Source organism: Stenella coeruleoalba, assembly GCF_951394435.1.
Source record: "Stenella coeruleoalba genome assembly, chromosome: 4".
Taxonomy (NCBI): Eukaryota; Metazoa; Chordata; class Mammalia; order Artiodactyla; family Delphinidae; genus Stenella; species Stenella coeruleoalba.
The window spans coordinates 89,207,797-89,228,870 of NC_137149.1; the positions used below are offsets into that span (position 1 = coordinate 89,207,797).

The following is a 21,074-nucleotide window of genomic DNA, read 5'->3' on the forward strand; positions in this document are numbered from 1 at the left end:
TCATCATACCTGAATCCACTCATTGTGCTGCCAAAGGCCTGATGACACAGATTTCATTGCTGAGTGATATTGCTTTGTAAGTAAATACCACAATTTCTTTATCCATTTTTCACTTTCTGCGATGTTGAACTTGTACTGTAAACGAGGTTCTTGTAAACAGAGCCGTTCGAAACTTTGGGGTGGCTGTGTCTTTTTGATTTTAATTTCCCTAAGCTATAGGAGCATAAGTGGAAGTGCCCTAGGTTCTGTTGCTTTGTTTTTTAGATGTTTCAGGAAACACCATACACTTCTCCCGAGTGGTTGTTGGCAATTTACATCCCGCCCATCAGCATAACAAGGCTCCCAGTTCTCCATGGCCTGTCCTGCCTTTCTGGATTTTACACTTTTTTCAGATGGCCCTTTTGACCAGGGAGAAGTGAGACTTCATTGTAGTGCAGATTTCCTTTGCAAGCTTGCTTGGTTGGCCAAAAAGGGCGTATGCGTTTTTTCCTGAATATATTCAGGAAAAAACGCATACGCCCTTTTTGGCCAAGTGCATCATTGTGGACGTTCTGCCTCTTTGCCTATGCTTTCAATGCAATTCCAGTCTACCTCCTGAAATCGGTTTCCTGCAATTCTGCCCCGCTTTCAAGTCCTCTTGGCAGCCTTACTTCAGTATATTTTTGGACGATAGCTGTCATTTATAACTCTGCAGGTTTGTGAATTACAGTGCCCCTGAGCTCCTTTCTTCAACTCGCTTTCTTTTGAGCTGGCGGCAACACCGCAGGATGGCTTCAGGCCCTAATCTGGTTCCGGTACGGGACGCTGAGCCTTTGGTTATTTCCTCTTCCTGGTGGGAAATGAGAGTTAAATTTGCCCGTCCAGACACCTCCAGCTAGCCTCTCATTGGTTCTCGCTATTCCTGTTCATCTTCCGCAGAAATTGCAAACTGGGCCAAACAGGAGGTTAAAGGCGCTGACTCTCCAAGTGGGGAGAGTGTTAGTAAAGCGTCTGGAATGTTGCACCCGAGTACCAGGGGAGGAAAACTGAGACATATTTGAACACGTCTCCCGATGACATGGTTGATCATACTCTGGGTTCCTCATGCATGTTTTAGCTGAAGGAAGAATACCTAAAACCTTGGTAGTTGAAACCCGTGGAATGGGTACCATGCAATATGACTTCAAAGGGTCTTCATTTGCTCACCGAACCTCTCCAATCCTATCACTGCTGCGTTTATGCCCCTGTACACATGCTTGATTCTCTTTCGGAGACATAGCAATCTATAGGTTTTAAGATACTTACTAGTCAGGTACATTCTTAGGCGTTTAATATGCGGTGTTGAGTCCATTTCGTTGAGCAAGGAGTAGCTCTTGTCTATTCCATATTTGGCTTAAGAAACTTTATCTGTGCTCATTTCAATCTCTGGTTTTATGCAGCACCCCAACTCACCTTTCCCCTTAAGCAAGCATAAGTTGGTTTTCTAAATTTGAGACCCTGTTCTGTTCTGTAATTCAGTTCCTGTGTAGCCAAGTTTACATTCCGTGTATTACTGATATCTTATGATGTTTCTTTTTCTGTGTGACTTATTTCAGTTAGAATCATCATACCTGAATCCACTCATTGTGCTGCTAAGGGCCTGATGACACAGGTTTCATTGCTGAGTGATAATGCTTTGTAAGTAAATACCACAACTTTTTTATCCATTTTTCACTTTCTGCGATGTTGAACTTGTACTGTAATCGAGGTTCTTGTAAACAGAGCCGTTCCAAACTTTGGGGTGGCTGTGTCTTTTTGATTTTAAATTCCCTAAGCTATAGGACCATAAGTGGAAGTGCCCTAGGCTCTGTTGCTTTGTTTTTTAGATGTTTCAGGAAACACCATACACTTCTCCCGAGTGGTTGTTGGCAATTTACATCCCGCCCTTCAGCATAACAAGGCTCCCAGTTCTCCATGGCCTGTCCTGCCTTTCTGGATTTTACACTTTTTTCAGATGGCCCTTTTGACCGGGGGGAAGTGAGACTTCTTTGTAGTGCAGATTTCCTTTGCAAGCTTGCTTGGTTGGCCAAAAAGGGCGTATGCGTTTTTTCCTGAATATATTCAGGAAAAAACGCATACGCCCTTTTTGGCCAAGTGCATCATTGTGGACGTTCTGCCTCTTTGCCTATGCTTTCAATGCAATTCCAGTCTACCTCCTGAAATCGGTTTCCTGCAATTCTGCCCCGCTTTCAAGTCCTCTTGGCAGCCTTACTTCAGTCTATTTTTGGACGATAGCTGTCATTTATAACTCTGCAGGTTTGTGAATTACAGTGCCCCTGAGCTCCTTTCTTCAACTCGCTTTCTTGTGACCTGGCCGCAACACCGCAGGATGGCTTCAGGCCCTAATCTAGTTCCGGCACGGCATGCTGAGCCTTTGGTTAATTCCTCTTCCTGGTGGGAAATGAGAGTTAAATTTGCCCGTCCAGACACCTCCAGCTAGCGTCTCATTGGTTCTCGCTATTCCTGTTCATCTTCCGCAGAAATTGCAAACTGGGCCAAACAGGAGGTTAAAGGGACTGACTCTCCAAGTGGGGGGGAGTGTTAGTAAAGCGTCTGGAATGTTGCACCCGAGTACCAGGGGAGGAAAACTGAGACATATTTGAACACGTCTCCCGTTCACATGGTTGATCATACTCTGGGTTCCACATGCATGTTTTAGCTGAAGGAAGAATACCTTAAACCTGGAGAGTTGAGACCCGTGGAATGGGTACCATGCAATATGATTTCAAAGGGTCTTCATTTGCTCACCGAACCTCTCCAATCCTATCACTGCTGCGTTTATGCCCCTGTACACATGCTTGATTCTCTTTCGGAGACATAGCAATCCATAGGTTTTAAGATACTTACTAGTCAGGTACATTCTTAGGCATTTAATATGTGGTGTTGAGTCCATTTCGTTGAGCAAGGAGTAGCTCTTGTCTATTCCATATTTGGCTTAAGGAACTTTATCTGTGCTCATTTCAATCTCTGGTTTTATGCAGCACCCCAACTCACCTTTCCCCTTAAGCAAGCATAAGTTGGTTTTCTAAATTTGAGACCCTGTTCTGTTCTGTAATTCAGTTCCTGGGTAGCCAAGTTTACATTCCGTGTATTACTGATATCTTATGATGTTTCTTTTTCTGTGTGACTTATTTCAGTTAGAATCATCATACCTGAATCCACTCATTGTGCTGCTAAGGGCCTGATGACATAGATTTCATTGCTGAGTGATATTGCTTTGTAAGTGAATACCACAACTTCTTTATCCATTTTTCACTTTCTGCGATGTTGAACTTGTACTGTAAATGAGGTTCTTGTAAACAGAGCCGTTCCAAACTTTGGGGTGGCTGTGTCTTTTTGATTTTAATTTCCCTAAGCTATAGGACCATAAGTGGAAGTGCCCTAGGCTCTGTTGCTTTGTTTTTTAGATGTTTCAGGAAACACCATACACTTCTCCCGAGTGTCTGATGACAGTTTACATCCCGCCCATCAGCATAACAAGGCTCCCAGTTCTCCATGGCCTGTCCTGCCTTTCTGGATTTTACACTTTTTTCAGATGGCCCTTTTGACCGGGGGGAAGTGAGACTTCATTGTAGTGCAGATTTCCTTTGCAAGCTTGCTTGGTTGGCCAAAAAGGGCGTATGCGTTTTTTCCTGAATATATTCAGGAAAAAACGCATACGCCCTTTTTGGCCAAGTGCATCATTGTGGACGTTCTGCCTCTTTTCCTATGCTTTCAATGCAATTCCAGTCTACCTCCTGAAATCGGTTTCCTGCAATTCTGCCCCGCTTTCAAGTCCTCTTGGCAGCCTTACTTCAGTATATTTTTGGACGATAGCTGTCATTTATAACTCTGCAGGTTTGTGAATTACAGTGCCCCTGAGCTCCTTTCTTCAACTCGCTTTCTTGTGACCTGGCCGCAACACCGCAGGATGGCTTCAGGCCCTAATCTGGTTCCGGCACGGCACGCTGAGCCTTTGGTTAATTCCTCTTCCTGGTGGGAAATGAGAGTTAAATTTGCCCGTCCAGACACCTCCAGCTAGCCTCTCATTGGTTCTCGCTATTCCTGTTCATCTTCCACAGAAATTGCAAACTGGGCCAAACAGGAGGTTAAAGGGACTGACTCTCCAGGTCGGGAGAGTGTTAGTAAAGCGTCTGGAATGTTGCACCCGAGTACCAGGGGGGGAAAACTGAGACATATTTGAACACGTCTCCCATTCACATGGTTGATCATACTCTGGGTTCCACATGCATGTTTTAGCTGAAGGAAGAATACCTAAAACCTGGGTAGTTGAACCCCGTGGAATGTGTACCATGCAATATGACTTCAAAGGGTCTTCATTTGCTCACCGAACCTCTCCAATCCTATCACTGCTGCGTTTATGCCCCTGTACACACGCTTGATTCTCTTTCGGAGACATAGCAATCCATAGGTTTTAAGATACTTACTAGTCAGGTACATTCTTAGGCGTTTAATATGCGGTGTTGAGTCCATTTCGTTGAGCAAGGAGTAGCTCTTCTCTATTCCATATTTGGCTTAAGGAACTTTATCTGTGCTCATTTCAATCTCTGGTTTTATGCAGCACCCCAACTCACCTTTCCCCTTAAGCAAGCATAAGTTGGTTTTCTAAATTTGAGACCCTGTTCTGTTTTGGAATGCAGTTCCTGTGTAGGCAAGTTTACATTCCGTGTATTAGTGATATCTTATGACATTTCTTTTTCTGTGTGACTTATTTCAGTTAGAATCATCGTAACTAAATCCACTCATTATGCTGCTACGGGCCTGATGACATAGATTTCATTGCTGAGTGATACTGCATTGTACGTAAGTACCACAAGTTCTTTATCCATTTTTCACTTTCTGTGATATTGAACTTGTACGGTAAACGAGGTTCTTGTAAACGGAGGCGTCCCAAACTTTGGGGTGGCTGTGTCTTTTTGATTTTAATTTCCCTAAGCTATAGGACCATAAGTGGAAGTGCCCTAGGCTCTGTTGCTTTGTTTTTTAGATGTTTCAGGAAACACCATACACTTCTCCTGAGTGTCTGTTGGCAACTTACATCCCGCCCATCAGCATAACAAGGCTCCCAGTTCTCCATGGCCTGTCCTGCCTTTCTGGATTTTACACTTTTTTCAGATGGCCCTTTTGACCGGGGAGAAGTGAGACTTCATTGTAGTGCAGATTTCCTTTGCAATTTTGCTTGGTTGGCCAAAAAGTGCGTATGCGTTTTTTCCTGAATATATTCAGGAAAAAACGCATACGCCCTTTTTGGCCAAGTGCATCATTGTGGACGTTCTGCCTCTTTTCCTATGCTTTCAATGCAATTCCAGTCTACCTCCTGAAATCGGTTTCCTGCAATTCTGCCCCGCTTTCAAGTCCTCTTGGCAGCCTTACTTCAGTCTATTTTTGGATGATAGCTGTCATTTATAACTCTGCAGGTTTGTGAATTACAGTGCCCCTGAGCTCCTTTCTTCAACTCGCTTTCTTGTGACCTGGCCGCAACACCGCAGGATGTCTTCAGGCCCTAATCTGGTTCTGGCACGGCACGCTGAGCCTTTGGTTAATTCCTCTTCCTGGTCGGAAATGAGAGTTAAATTTGCCCATCCAGACACCTCCAGCTAGTCTCTCATTGGTTCTCGCTATTCCTGTTCATCTTCCGCAGAAATTGCAAATTGGGCCAAACAGGAGGTTAAAGGGACTGACTCTCCAAGTGGGGAGAGTGTTAGTAAAGCGTCTGGAATGTTGCACCCGAGTACCAGGGTACGAAAACTGAGACATATTTGAACACGTCTCCCGATCACATGGTTGATCATACTCTAGGTTCCACATGCATGTTTTAGCTGAAGGAAGAATACCTTAAACCTGGGTAGTTGAAACCTGTGGAACGGGTACCATGCAATATGACTTCAAAGGGTCTTCATTTGCTCACGAACCTCTCCAATCCTATCACTGCTGCGTTTATGCCCCTGTACACATGCTTGATTCTCTTTCGGAGACATAGCAATCCATAGGTTTTAAGATACTTACTAGTCAGGTACATTCTTAGGCGTTTAATATGCGGTGTTGAGTCCATTTCGTTGAGCAAGGAGTAGCTCTTGTCTATTCCATATTTGGCTTAAGGAACTTTATCTGTGCTCATTTCAATCTCTGGTTTTATGCAGCACCCCAACTCACCTTTACCCTTAAGCAAGCATAAGTTGGTTTTCTAAATTTGAGACTCTGTTCTGTTCTGTAATTCAGTTCCTGTGTAGCCAAGTTTACATTCCGTGTATTACTGATATCTTATGATGTTTCTTTTTCTGTGTGACTTATTTCAGTTAGAATCATCATACCTGAATCCACTCATTGTGCTGCTAAGGGCCTGATGACATAGATTTCATTGCTGAGTGATATTGCTTTGTAAGTAAATACCACAACTTCTTTATCCATTTTTCACTTTCTGCTATGTTGAACTTGTACTGTAAACGAGGTTTTTGTAAACAGAGCCGTTCCAAACTTTCGGGTGGCTGTGTCTTTTTGATTTTAATTTCCCTAAGCTATAGGACCATAAGTGGCAGTGCCCTAGGCTTTGTTGCTTTGTTTTTTAGATGTTTCAGGAAACACCATACACTTTTCCCGAGTGTCTTTTGGCAATATACATCCCGCCCATCAGCATAACAAGGCTCCCAGTTCTCCATGGCCTGTCCTGCCTTTCTGGATTTTACACTTTTTTCAGATGGCCCTTTTGACCGGGGGGAAGTGAGACTTCATTGTAGTGCAGATTTCCTTTGCAAGCTTGCTTGGTTGGCCAAAAAGGACGTATGCGTTTTTTCCTGAATATATTCAGGAAAAAACGCATACGCCCTTTTTGGCCAAGTGCATCATTGTGGACGTTCTGCCTCTTTTCCTATGCTTTCAATGCAATTCCAGTCTACCTCCTGAAATCGGTTTCCTGCAATTCTGCCCCGCTTTCAAGTCCTCTTGGCAGCCTTACTTCAGTCTATTTTTGGACGATAGCTGTCATTTATAACTCTGCAGGTTTGTGAATTACAGTGCCCCTGAGCTCCTTTCTTCAACTCGCTTTCTTTTGAGCTGGCCGCAACACCGCAGGATGGCTTCAGGCCCTAATCTGGTTCCGGCACGGCACGCTGAGCCTTTGGTTAATTCCTCTTCCTGGTGGGAAATGAGAGTTAAATTTGCCCGTCCAGACACCTCCAGCTAGTCTCTCATTGGTTCTCGCTATTCCTGTACATCTTCCGCAGAAATTGCAAACTGGGCCAAACAGGAGGTTAAAGGGACTGACTCTCCAAGTCGGGAGAGTGTTAGTAAAGCGTCTGGAATGTTGCACGCGAGTACCAGGGTACGAAAACTGAGACATATTTGAACACGTCTCCCGATCACATGGTTGATCATACTCTAGGTTCCACATGCATGTTTTAGCTGAAGGAAGAATACCTTAAACCTGGGTAGTTGAAACCTGTTTAATGGGTACCATGCAATATGACTTCAAAGGGTCTTCATTTGCTCACCGAACCTCTCCAATCCTATCACTGCTGCGTTTATGCCCCTGTACACATGCTTGATTCTCTTTCGGAGACATAGCAATCCATAGGTTTTAAGATACTTACTAGTCAGGTACATTCTTAGGCGTTTAATATGCGGTGTTGAGTCCATTTCGTTGAGCAAGGAGTAGCTCTTGTCTATTCCATATTTGGCTTAAGGAACTTTATCTGTGCTCATTTCAATCTCTGGTTTTATGCAGCACCCCAACTCACCTTTACCCTTAAGCAAGCATAAGTTGGTTTTCTAAATTTGAGACCCTGTTCTGTTCTGTAATTCAGTTCCTGTGTAGCCAAGTTTACATTCCGTGTATTACTGATATCTTATGATGTTTCTTTTTCTGTGTGACTTATTTCAGTTAGAATCATCGTACCTGAATCCACTCATTATGGTACTACGGGCCTGATGACATAGATTTCATTACTGAGTGATACTGCATTGTACGTAAGTACCACAAGTTCTTTACCAATTTTTCACTTTCTGTGATATTGAACTTGTACGGTAAACGAGGTTCTTGTAAACAGAGGCGTCCCAAACTTTGGGGTGGCTGTGTCTTTTTGATTTTAATTTCCCTAAGCTATAGGACCATAAGTGGAAGTGCCCTAGGCTCTGTTGCTTTGTTTTTTAGATGTTTCAGGAAACACCATACACTTCTCCCGAGTGTCTGTTGGCAATTTACATCCCGCCCATCAGCATAACAAGGCTCCCAGTTCTCCATGGCCTGTCCTGCCTTTCTGGATTTTACACTTTTTTTCAGATGGCCCTTTTGACCGGGGGGAAGTGAGACTTCATTGTAGTGCAGATTTCCTTTGCAAGCTTGCTTGGTTGGCCAAAAAGGGCGTATGCGTTTTTTCCTGAATATATTCAGGAAAAAACGCATACGCCCTTTTTGGCCAAGTGCATCATTGTGGACGTTCTGCCTCTTTTCCTATGCTTTCAATGCAATTCCAGTCTACCTCCTGAAATCGGTTTCCTGCAATTCTGCCTCGCTTTCAAGTCCTCTTGGCAGCCTTACTTCAGTCTATTTTTGGACGATAGCTGTCATTTATAACTCTGCAGGTTTGTGAATTACAGTGCCCCTGAGCTCCTTTCTTCAACTCGCTTTCTTGTGACCTGGCCGCAACACCGCAGGATGGCTTCAGGCCCTAATCTGGTTCCGGTACGGCATGCTGAGCCTTTGGTTAATTCCTCTTCCTGGTGGGAAATGAGAGTTAAATTTGCCCGTCCAGACACCTCCAGCTAGCCTCTCATTGGTTCTCGCTATTCCTGTTCATCTTCCGCAGAAATTGCAAACTGGGCCAAACAGGAGGTTAAAGGGACTGACTCTCCAAGTCGGGAGAGTGTTAGTAAAGCGTCTGGAATGTTGCACCCGAGTACCAGGGGAGGAAAACTGAGACATATTTGAACACGTCTCCCGTTCACATGGTTGATCATACTCTGGGTTCCACATGCATGTTTTAGCTGAAGGAAGAATACCTTAAACCTGGAGAGTTGAGACCCGTGGAATGGGTACCATGCAATATGACTTCAAAGGGTCTTCATTTGCTCACCGAACCTCTCCAATCCTATCACTGCTGCGTTTATGCCCCTGTACACATGCTTGATTCTCTTTCGGAGACATAGCAATCCATAGGTTTTAAGATACTTACTAGTCAGGTATATTCTTAGGCATTTAATATGCGGTGTTGAGTCCATTTCGTTGAGCAAAGAGTAGCTCTTGTCTATTCCATATTTGGCTTAAGGAACTTTATCTGTGCTCATTTCAATCTCTGGTTTTATGCAGCACCCCAACTCACCTTTACCGTTAAGCAAGCATAAGTTGGTTTTCTAAATTTGAGACCCTGTTCTGTTCTGTAATTCAGTTCCTGTGTAGCCAAGTTTCCATTCCGTGTATTACTGATATCTTATGATGTTTCTTTTTCTGTGTGACTTATTTCAGTTAGAATCATCATACCTGAATCCACTCATTGTGCTGCTAAGGGCCTGATGACATAGATTTCATTGCTGAGTGATATTGCTTTGTAAGTGAATACCACAACTTCTTTATCCATTTTTCACTTTCTGCGATGTTGAACTTGTACTGTAAACGAGGTTCTTGTAAACAGAGCCGTTCCAAACTTTGGGGTGGCTGTGTCTTTTTGATTTTAATTTCCCTAAGCTATAGGACCATAAGTGGAAGTGCCCTAGGCTCTGTTGCTTTGTTTTTTAGATGTTTCAGGAAACACCATACACTTCTCCCGAGTGGTTGTTGGCAATTTACATCCCGCCCATCAGCATAACAAGGCTCCCAGTTCTCCATGGCCTGTCCTGCCTTTCTGGATTTTACACTTTTTTCAGATGGCCCTTTTGACCGGGGGGAAGTGAGACTTCATTGTAGTGCAGATTTCCTTTGCAAGCTTGCTTGGTTGGCCAAAAAGGGCGTATGCGTTTTTTCCTGAATATATTCAGTAAAAAACGCATACGCCCTTTTTGGCCAAGTGCATCATTGTGGACGTTCTGCCTCTTTTCCTATGCTTTCAATGCAATTCCAGTCTACCTCCTGAAATCGGTTTCCTGCAATTCTGCCCCGCGTTCAAGTCCTCTTGGCAGCCTTACTTCAGTATATTTTTGGACGATAGCTGTCATTTATAACTCTGCAGGTTTGTGAATTACAGTGCCCCTGAGCTCCTTTCTTCAACTCGCTTTCTTGTGACCTGGCCGCAACACCGCAGGATGGCTTCAGGCCCTAATCAGGTTCCGGCACGGCACGCTGAGCCTTTGGTTAATTCCTCTTCCTGGTGGGAAATGAGAGTTAAATTTGCCCGTCCAGACACCTCCAGCTAGCCTCTCATTGGTTCTCGCTATTCCTGTTCATCTTCCGCAGAAATTGCAAACTGGACCAAACAGGAGGTTAAAGGGACTGACTCTCCAAGTCGGGAGAGTGTTAGTAAAGCGTCTGGAATGTTGCACCCGAGTACCAGGGGAAGAAAACTGAGACATATTTGAACACGTCTCCCGTTCACATGGTTGATCATACTCTAGGTTCCACATGCATGTTTTAGCTGAAGGAAGAATACCTTAAACCTGGAGAGTTGAGACCCGTGGAATGGGTACCATGCAATATGACTTCAAAGGGTCTTCATTTGCTCACCGAACCTCTCCAATCCTATCACTGCTGCGTTTATGCCCCTGTACACATGCTTGATTCTCTTTCAGAGACATAGCAATCCATAGGTTTTAAGATACTTACTAGTCAGGTACATTCTTAGGCGTTTAATATGCGGTGTTGAGTCCATTTCGTTGAGCAAGGAGTAGCTCTTGTCTATTCCATATTTGACTTAAGGAACTTTATCTGTGCTCATTTCAATCTCTGGTTTTATGCAGCACCCCAACTCACCTTTACCCTTAAGCAAGCATAAGTTGGTTTTCTAAATTTGAGACCCTGTTCTGTTCTGTAATTCAGTTCCTGTGTAGCCAAGTTTCCATTCCGTGTATTAATGATATCTTATGATGTTTCTTTTTCTGTGTGACTTATTTCAGTTAGAATCATCATACCTGAATCCACTCATTGTGCTGCCAAAGGCCTGATGACACAGATTTCATTGCTGAGTGATATTGCTTTGTAAGTAAATACCACAATTTCTTTATCCATTTTTCACTTTCTGCGATGTTGAACTTGTACTGTAAACGAGGTTCTTGTAAACAGAGCCGTTCGAAACTTTGGGGTGGCTGTGTCTTTTTGATTTTAATTTCCCTAAGCTATAGGACCATAAGTGGAAGTGCCCTAGGTTGTGTTGCTTTGTTTTTTAGATGTTTCAGGAAACACCATACACTTCTCCCGAGTGGTTGTTGGCAATTTACATCCCGCCCATCAGCATAACAAGGCTCCCAGTTCTCAATGGCCTGTCCTGCCTTTCTGGATTTTACACTTTTTTCAGATGGCCCTTTTGACAGGAGGGAAGTGAGACTTCATTGTAGTGCAGATTTCCTTTGCAAGCTTGCTTGGTTGGCCAAAAAGGGCGTATGCGTTTTTTCCTGAATATATTCAGGAAAAAACGCATACGCCCTTTTTGGCCAAGTGCATCATTGTGGACATTCTGCCTCTTTTCCTATGCTTTCAATGCAATTCCAGTCTACCTCCTGAAATCGGTTTCCTGCAATTCTGCCCCGCTTTCAAGTCCTCTTGGCAGCCTTACTTCAGTATATTTTTGGACGATAGCTGTCATTTATAACTCTGCAGGTTTGTGAATTACAGTGCCCCTGAGCTCCTTTCTTCAACTCGCTTTCTTTTGAGCTGGCAGCAACACCGCAGGATGTCTTCAGGCCCTAATCTGGTTCCGGCACGGCACACTGAGCCTTTGGTTAATTCCTCTTCCTGGTGGGAAATGAGAGTTAAATTTGCCCGTCCAGACACCTCCAGCTAGTCTCTCATTGGTTCTCGCTATTCCTGTACATCTTCCGCAGAAATTGCAAACTGGGCCAAACAGGAGGTTAAAGGCACTGACTCTCCAAGTCGGGAGAGTGTTAGTAAAGCGTCTGGAATGTTGCACCCGAGTACCAGGGTACGAAAACTGAGACATATTTGAACATGTCTCCCGATCACATGGTTGATCATACTCTAGGTTCCACATGCATGTTTTAGGTGAAGGAAGAATACCTTAAACCTGGGTAGTTGAAACCCGTGTAATGGGTACCATGCAATATGACTTCAAAGGGTCTTCATTTGCTCACCGAACCTCTCCAATCCTATCACTGCTGCGTTTATGACCCTGTACACATGCTTGATTCTCTTTCGGAGACATAGCAATCCATAGGTTTTAAGATACTTACTAGTCAGGTACATGCTTAGGCGTTTAATATGCGGTGTTGAGTCCATTTCGTTGAGCAAGGAGTAGCTCTTGTCTATTCCATATTTGGCTTAAGGAACTTTATCTGTGCTCATTTCAATCTCTGGTTTTATGCAGCACCCCAACTCACCTTTACCCTTAAGCAAGCATATGTTGGTTTTCTAAATTTGAGACCCTGTTCTGTTCTGTAAATCAGTTCCTGTGTAGCCAAGTTTCCATTCCGTGTATTACAGATATCTTATGATGTTTCTTTTTCTGTGTGACTTATTTCAGTTAGAATCATCATACCTGAATCCACTCATTGTGCTGCTAAGGGCCTGATGACATAGATTTCATTGCTGAGTGATATTGCTTTGTAAGTAAATACCACAACTTCTTTATCCATTTTTCACTTTCTGCGATGTTGAACTTGTACTGTAAACGAGGTTCTTGTAAACAGAGCCGTTCCAAACTTTGGGGTGGCTGTGTCTTTTTGATTTTAATTTCCCTAAGCTATAGGACCATAAGTGGAAGTGCCCTAGGCTCTGTTGCTTTGTTTTTTAGATGTTTCAGGAAACACCATACACTTCTCCCAAGTGTCTGTTGGCAATTTACATCCCGCCCATCAGCATAACAAGGCTCCCAGTTCTCAATGGCCTGTTGTCTTTCTGGATTTTACACTTTTTTCAGATGGCCCTTTTGACCGGGGAGAAGTGAGACTTCATTGTAGTGCAGATTTCCTTTGCAAGTTTGCTTGGTTGGCCAAAAAGGGCGTATGCGTTTTTTCCTGAATATATTCAGGAAAAAACGCATACGCCCTTTTTGGCCAAGTGCATCATTGTGGACGTTCTGCCTCTTTTCCTATGCTTTCAATGCAATTCCAGTCTACCTCCTGAAATCGGTTTCCTGCAATTCTGCCCCGCTTTCAAGTCCTCTTGGCAGCCTTACTTCAGTCTATTTTTGGACGATAGCTGTCATTTATAACTCTGCAGGTTTGTGAATTACAGTGCCCCTGAGCTCCTTTCTTCAACTCGCTTTCTTGTGACCTGGCCGTAACACCGCAGGATGGCTTCAGGCCCTAATCTGCTTCCGGCCCGGCATGCTGAGCCTTTGGTTAATTCCTCTTCCTGGTGGGAAATGAGAGTTAAATTTGCCCGTCCAGACACCTCCAGCTAGCATCTCATTGGTTCTCGCTATTCCTGTTCATCTTCCGCAGAAATTGCAAACTGGGCCAAACAGGAGGTTAAAGGGAATGACTCTCCAAGTCGGGAGAGTGTTAGTAAAGCGTCTGGTATGTTGCACCCGAGTACCAGGGGAGGATAACTGAGACATATTTGAACACGACTCCCGTTCACACGGTTGATCGTACTCTGGGTTCCACATGCATGTTTTAGCTGAAGGAAGAATACCTTAAACCTGGAAAGTTGAGACCCGTGTAATGGGTACCATGCAATATGACTTCAAAGGGTCTTCATTTGCTCACCGAACCTCTCCAATCCTATCACTGCTGCGTTTATGCCCCTGTACACACGCTTGATTCTCTTTTGGAGACATAGCAATCCATAGGTTTTAAGATACTTACTAGTCAGGTACATTCTTAGGCGTTTAATATGGGGTTTTGAGTCCATTTCGTTGAGCAAGGAGTAGCTCTTGTCTATTCCATATTTGGCTTAAGGAACTTTATCTGTGCTCATTTCAATCTCTGGTTTTATGCAGCACCCCAACTCACCTTTCCCCTTAAGCAAGCATAAGTTGGTTTTCTAAATTTGAGACCCTGTTCTGTTTTGGAATGCAGTTCCTGTGTAGCCAAGTTTCCATTCCGTGTATTACTGATATCTTATGATGTTTCTTTTTCTGTGTGACTTATTTCAGTTAGAATCATCGTACCTGAATCCACTCATTATTCTGCTACGGGCCTGATTACATAGATTTCATTGCTGAGTGATACTGCATTGTACGTAAGTACCACAAGTTCTTTATCCATTTTTCACTTTCTGTGATATTGAACTTGTACGGTAAACGAGGTTCTTGTAAACGGAGGCGTCCCAAACTTTAGGGTGGCTGTGTCTTTTTGATTTTAATTTCCCTAAGCTATAGGACCATAAGTGGAAGTGCCCTAGGCTCTGTTGCTTTGTTTTTTAGATGTTTCAGGAAACACCATACACTTCTCCCGAGTGGTTGTTGGCAATTTACATCCCGCCCATCAGCATAACAAGGCTCCCAGTTCTCCATGGCCTGTCCTGCCTTTCTGGATTTTACACTTTTTTCAGATGGCCCTTTTGACCGGGGGGAAGTGAGACTTCATTGTAGTGCAGATTTCCTTTGCAAGCTTGCTTGGTTGGCCAAAAAGGGCGTATGCGTTTTTTCCTGAATATATTCAGGAAAAAACGCATACGCCCTTTTTGGCCAAGTGCATCATTGTGTACGTTCTGCCTCTTTTCCTATGCTTTCAATGCAATTCCAGTCTACTTCCTGAAATCGGTTTCCTGCAATTCTGCCCCGCTTTCAAGTCCTCTTGGCAGCCTTACTTCAGTCTATCTTTGGACGATAGCTGTCATTTATAACTCTGCAGGTTTGTGAATTACAGTGCCCCCGAGCTCCTTTCTTCAACTCGCTTTCTTTTGAGCTGGCCGCAACACCGCAGGATGGCTTCAGGCCCTAATCTGGTTCCGGCACGGCACGCTGAGCCTTTGGTTAATTCCTCTTCCTGGTGGGAAATGAGAGTTAAATTTGCCCGTCCAGACACCTCCAGCTAGTCTCCCATTGGTTCTCGCTATTCCTGTTCATCTTCCGCAGAAATTGCAAACTGAGGCAAACAGGAGGTTAAAGAGACTGACTCTCCAAGTCGGGAGAGTGTTAGTAAAGCGTCTGGAATGTTACACCCGAGTACCAGGGTACGAAAACTGAGACATATTTGAACACGTCTCCCGATCACATGGTTGATCATACTCTAGGTTCCACATACATGTTTTACCTGAAAGAAGAATACCTTAAACCTGGGTAGTTGAAACCCGTGGAATGGGTACCATGCAATATGACTTCAAAGGGTCTTCATTTGCTCACCGAACCTCTCCAATCCTATCACTGCTGCGTTTATGCCCCTGTACACATGCTTGATTCTCTTTCGGAGACATAGCAATCCATAGGTTTTAAGATACTTACAAGTCAGGTACATTCTTAGGCGTTTAATATGCGGTGTTGAGTCCATTTCATTGAGCAAGGAGTAGCTCTTGTCTATTCCATAATTGGCTTAAGGAACTTTATCTGTGCTCATTTCAATCTCTGATTTTATGCAGCACCCCAACTCACCTTTACCCTTAAGCAAGCATAAGTTGTTTTTCTAAATTTGAGACCCGGTTCTGTTCTGTAATTCAGTTCCTGTGTAGCCAAGTTTACATTCCGTGTATTACTGATATCTTATGATGTTTCTTTTTCTGTGTGACTTATTTCAGTTAGAATCATCATACCTGAATCCACTCATTGTGCTGCTGAGGGCCTGATGACACAGATTTCATTGCTGAGTGATATTGCTTTGTAAGTAAATACCACAACTTCTTTATCCATTTTTCACTTTCTGCGATGTTGAACTTGTACTGTAAACGAGGTTCTTGTAAACGGAGCCTTTCGAAAATTTGGGGTGGCTGTGTCTTTTTGATTTTAATTTCCCTAAGCTATAGGACCATAAGTGGAAGTGCCCTAGGCTCTGTTGCTTTGCTTTTTAGATGTTTCAGGAAACACCATACACTTCTCCCGAGTGGTTGTTGGCAATTTACATCCCGCCCTTCAGCATAACAAGGCTCCCAGTTCTCCATGGCCTGTCCTGCCTTTCTGGATTTTACACTTTTTTCAGATGGCCCTTTTGACCGGGGGGAAGTGAGACTTCATTGTAGTGCAGATTTCCTTTGCAAGCTTGCTTGGTTGGCCAAAAAGTGCGTATGCGTTTTTTCCTGAATATATTCAGGAAAAAACGCATACGCCCTTTTTGGCCAAGTGCATCATTGTGGACGTTCTGCTTCTTTTCCTATGCTTTCAATGCAATTCCAGTCTACCTCCTGAAATCGGTTTCCTGCAATTCTGCCCCGCTTTCAAGTCCTCTTGGCAGCCTTACTTCAGTCTATTTTTGGACGATAGCTGTCATTTATAACTCTGCAGGTTTGTGAATTACAGTGCCCCTGAGCTCCTTTCTTCAACTCGCTTTCTTGTGACCTGGCCGCAACACCGCAGGATGGCTTCAGGCTCTAATCTGGTTCCGGCACGGCACACTGAGCCTTTGGTTATTTCCTCTTCCTCGTGGGAAATGAGAGTTAAATTTGCCCGTCCAGACACCTCCAGCTAGCCTCTCATTGGTTCTCGCTATTCCTGTTCATCTTCCGCAGAAATTGCAAACTGGGCCAAACAGGAGTTTAAAGGCGCTGACTCTCCAAGTGGGGAGAGTGTTAGTAAAGCGTCTGGAATGTTGCACCCGAGTACCAGGGGAGGAAAACTGAGACATATTTGAACACGTCTCCCGTTCACATGGTTGATCATACTTGGGTTCCACATGCATGATTTAGCTGAAGGAAGAATACCTTAAACCTGGAGAGTTGAGACCCGTGTAATGGGTACCATGCAATATGACTTCAAAGGGTCTTCATTTGCTCACCGAACCTCTCCAATCCTATCACTGCTGCGTTTATGCCCCTGTACACATGCTTGATTCTCTTTTGGAGACATAGCAATCCATAGGTTTTACAATACTTACTAGTCAGGTACATTCTTAGGCGTTTAATATGCGGTGTTGAGTCCATTTCGTTGAGCAAGGAGTAGCTCTTGTCTATTCCATATTTGACTTAAGGAACTTTATCTGTGCTCATTTCAATCTCTGGTTTTATGCAGCACCCCAACTCACCTTTCCCCTTAAGCAAGCATAAGTTGGTTTTCTAAATTTGAGACCCTGTTCTCTTCTGTAATTCAGTTCCTGTGTAGCCAAGTTTACATTCCGTGTATTACTGATATCTTATGATGTTTCCTTTTCTGTGTGACTTATTTCAGTTAGAATCATCATACCTGAATCCACTCATTGTGCTGCTAAGGGCCTGATGACACAGTTTTCATGGCTGAGTGATATTGCTTTGTAAGTAAATACCACAACTTCTTTATCCATTTTTCACTTTCTGCGATGTTGAACTTGTACTGTAAACGAGGTTCTTGTAAACAGAGCCGTTCCAAACCTTGGGGTGGCTGTGTCTTTTTTATTTTAATTTCTCTAAGCTATAGGACCATAAGTGGAAGTGCCCTAGGTTCTGTTGCTTTGTTTTTTAGATGTTTCAGGAAACACCATACACTTCTCCCAAGTGGTTGTTGGCAATTTACATCCTGCCCATCAGCATAACAAGGCTCCCAGTTCTCCATGGCCTGTCCTGCCTTTCTGGATTTTACACTTTTTTCAGATGGCCCTTTTGACCGGGGGGAAGTGAGACTTCATTGTAGTGCAGATTTCCTTTGCAAGCTTGCTTGGTTGGCCAAAAAGGGCGTATGCGTTTTTTCCTGAATATATTCAGGAAAAAACGCATACGCCCTTTTTGGCCAAGTGCATCATTGTGTACGTTCTGCCTCTTTTCCTATGCTTTCAATGCAATTCCAGTCTACCTCCTGAAATCGGTTTCCTGCAATTCTGCCCCGCTTTCAAGTCCTCTTGGCAGCCTTACTTCAGTCTATTTTTGGGCGATAGCTGTCATTTATAACTCTGCAGATTTGTGAATTACAGTGCCCCTGAGCTCCTTTCTTCAACTGGCTTTCTTGTGACCTGGCCGTAACACCGCAGGATGGCTTCAGGCCCTAATCTGGTTCCGGCACGGCACGCTGAGCCTTTGGTTAATTCCTCTTCCTGGTGGGAAATGAGAGTTAAATTTGCCCGTCCAGACACCTCCAGCTAGTCTCCCATTGGTTCTCGCTATTCCTGTTCATCTTCCGCAGAAATTGCAAACTGGGCCAAACAGGAGTTTAAAGGCGCTGACTCTCCAAGTGGGGAGAGTGTTAGTAAAGCGTCTGGAATGTTGCACCCGAGTACCAGGGGAGGAAAACTGAGACATATTTGAACACGTCTCCCGTTCACATGGTTGATCATACTTGGGTTCCACATGCATGTTTTAGCTGAAGGAAGAATACCTTAAACCTGGAGAGTTGAGACCCGTGTAATGGGTACCATGCAATATGACTTCAAAGGGTCTTCATTTGCTCACCGAACCTCTCCAATCCTATCACTGCTGCGTTTATGCCCCTGTACACATTCTTGATTCTCTTTTGGAGACATAGCAATCCATAGGTTTTACAATACTTACTAGTCAGGTACATTCTTAGGCGTTTAATATGCGGTGTTGAGTCCATTTCGTTGAGCAAGGAGTAGCTCTTGTCTATTCCATATTTGACTTAAGGAACTTTATCTGTGCTCATTTCAATCTCTGGTTTTATGCAGCACCCCAACTCACCTTTCCCCTTAAGCAAGCATAAGTTGGTTTTCTAAATTTGAGACCCTGTTCTCTTCTGTAATTCAGTTCCTGTGCAGCCAAGTTTACATTCCGTGTATTACTGATATCTTATGATGTTTCCTTTTCTGTGTGCCTTATTTCAGTTAGAATCATCATACCTGAATCCACTCATTGTGCTGCTAAGGGCCTGATGACACAGTTTTCATGGCTGAGTGATATTGCTTTGTAAGTAAATACCACAACTTCTTTATCCATTTTTCACTTTCTGCGATGTTGAACTTGTACTGTAAACGAGGTTCTTGTAAACAGAGCCGTTCCAAACCTTGGGGTGGCTGTGTCTTTTTTATTTTAATTTCCCTAAGCTATAGGACCATAAGTGGAAGTGCCCTAGGTTCTGTTGCTTTGTTTTTTAGATGTTTCAGGAAACACCATACACTTCTCCCGAGTGGTTGTTGGCAATTTACATCCCGCCCTTCAGCATAACAAGGCTCCCAGTTCTCCATGGCCTTTCCTGCCTTTCTGGATTTTACACTTTTTTCAGATGGCCCTTTTGACCGGGGGGAAGTGAGACTTCATTGTAGTGCAGATTTCCTTTGCAAGCTTGCTTGGTTGGCCAAAAAGGGCGTATGCGTTTTTTCCTGAATATATTCAGGAAAAAACGCATACGCCCTTTTTGGCCAAGTGCATCATTGTGTACGTTCTGCCTCTTTTCCTATGCTTTCAATGCAATTCCAGTCTACCTCCTGAAATCGGTTTCCTGCAATTCTGCCCCGCTTTCAAGTCCTCTTGGCAGCCTTACTTCAGTCTATTTTTGGGCGATAGCTGTCATTTATAACTCTGCAGATTTGTGAATTACAGTGCCCCTGAGCTCCTTTCTTCAACTGGCTTTCTTGTGACCTGGCCGTAACACCGCAGGATGGCTTCAGGCCCTAATCTGGTTCCGGCCCGGCATGCTGAGCCTTTGGTTAATTCCTCTTCCTGGTGGGAAATGAGAGTTAAATTTGCCCGTCCAGACACCTCCAGCTAGTCTCTCATTGGTTCTCGCTATTCCTGTTCATCTTCCGCAGAAATTGCAAACTGGGCCAAACAGGAGGTTAAAGGGACTGACTCTCCAAGTCGGGAGAGTGTTAGTAAAGCGTCTGGAATGTTGCACCCGAGTACCAGGGGAGGAAAACTGAGACATATTTGAACACGAATCCCGTTCACATGGTTGATCATACTCTGGGTTCCACATGCATGTTTTAGCTGAAGGAAGAATACCTTAAACCTGGAGAGTTGAGACCCGTGTAATGGGTACCATGCAATATGACTTCAAAGGGTCTTCATTTGCTCACCGAACCTCTCCAATCCTATCACTGCTGCGTTTATGCCCCTGTACACACGCTTGATTCTCTTTTGGAGACATAGCAATCCATAGGTTTTAAGATACTTACTAGTCAGGTACATTCTTAGGCGTTTAATATGGGGTTTTGAGTCCATTTCGTTGAGCAAGGAGTAGCTCTTGTCTATTCCATATTTGGCTTAAGGAACTTTATCTGTGCTCATTTCAATCTCTGGTTTTATGCAGCACCCCAACTCACCTTTCCCCTTAAGCAAGCATAAGTTGGTTTTCTAAATTTGAGACCCTGTTCTGTTCTGTAATTCAGTTCCTGTGTAGCCAAGTTTACATTCCGTGTATTACTGATATCTTATGATGTTTCTTTTTCTGTGTGACTTATTTCAGTTAGAATCATCATACCTGAATCCACTCATTGTGCTGCTAAGGGCCTGATGACATAGATTTCATTGCTGAGTGATATTGCTTTGTAAGTAAATACCACAACTTCTTTATCCATTTTTCACTTTCTGCGATGTTGAACTTGTACTGTAAACGAGGTTCTTGTAAACAGAGGCGACCCAACCTTTGGGGTGGCTGTGTCTTTTTGATTTTAATTTCCCTAAGCTATAGGACCATAAGTGGCAGTGTCCTAAGCTCTGTTGCTTTGTTTTTTAGATGTTTCAGGAAACACCATACACTTCTCCCCAGTGTCTGTTGGCAATTTACATCCCGCCCATCAGCATAACAAGGCTCCCAGTTCTCCATGGCCTGTCCTGCCTTTCTGGATTTTACACTTTTTTCAGATGGCCCTTTTGACCGGGGGGAAGTGAGACTTCATTGTAGTGCAGATTTCCTTTGCAAGCTTGCTTGGTTGGCCAAAAAGGGCGTATGCGTTTTTTCCTGAATATATACAGGAATAAACGCATACGCGCTTTTTGGCCAAGTGCA

General features: G+C 43.8%; 1 long non-coding RNA gene across 50 annotated transcripts in view; it reads left to right on the forward strand.

Annotated features, from left to right (window-relative positions):
* Positions 1–21,074, forward strand: part of LOC307185334 — a 3,778,167-nt gene that overhangs the window by 2,675,717 nt on the left and 1,081,376 nt on the right. For all 50 annotated transcript variants that reach the window (XR_013827964.1, XR_013827965.1, XR_013827990.1 and 47 more), the window contains one exon: positions 1,575–1,656. This is a non-coding gene — a long non-coding RNA (uncharacterized lncRNA). The remainder of the gene's footprint in view (positions 1–1,574; positions 1,657–21,074) is intronic.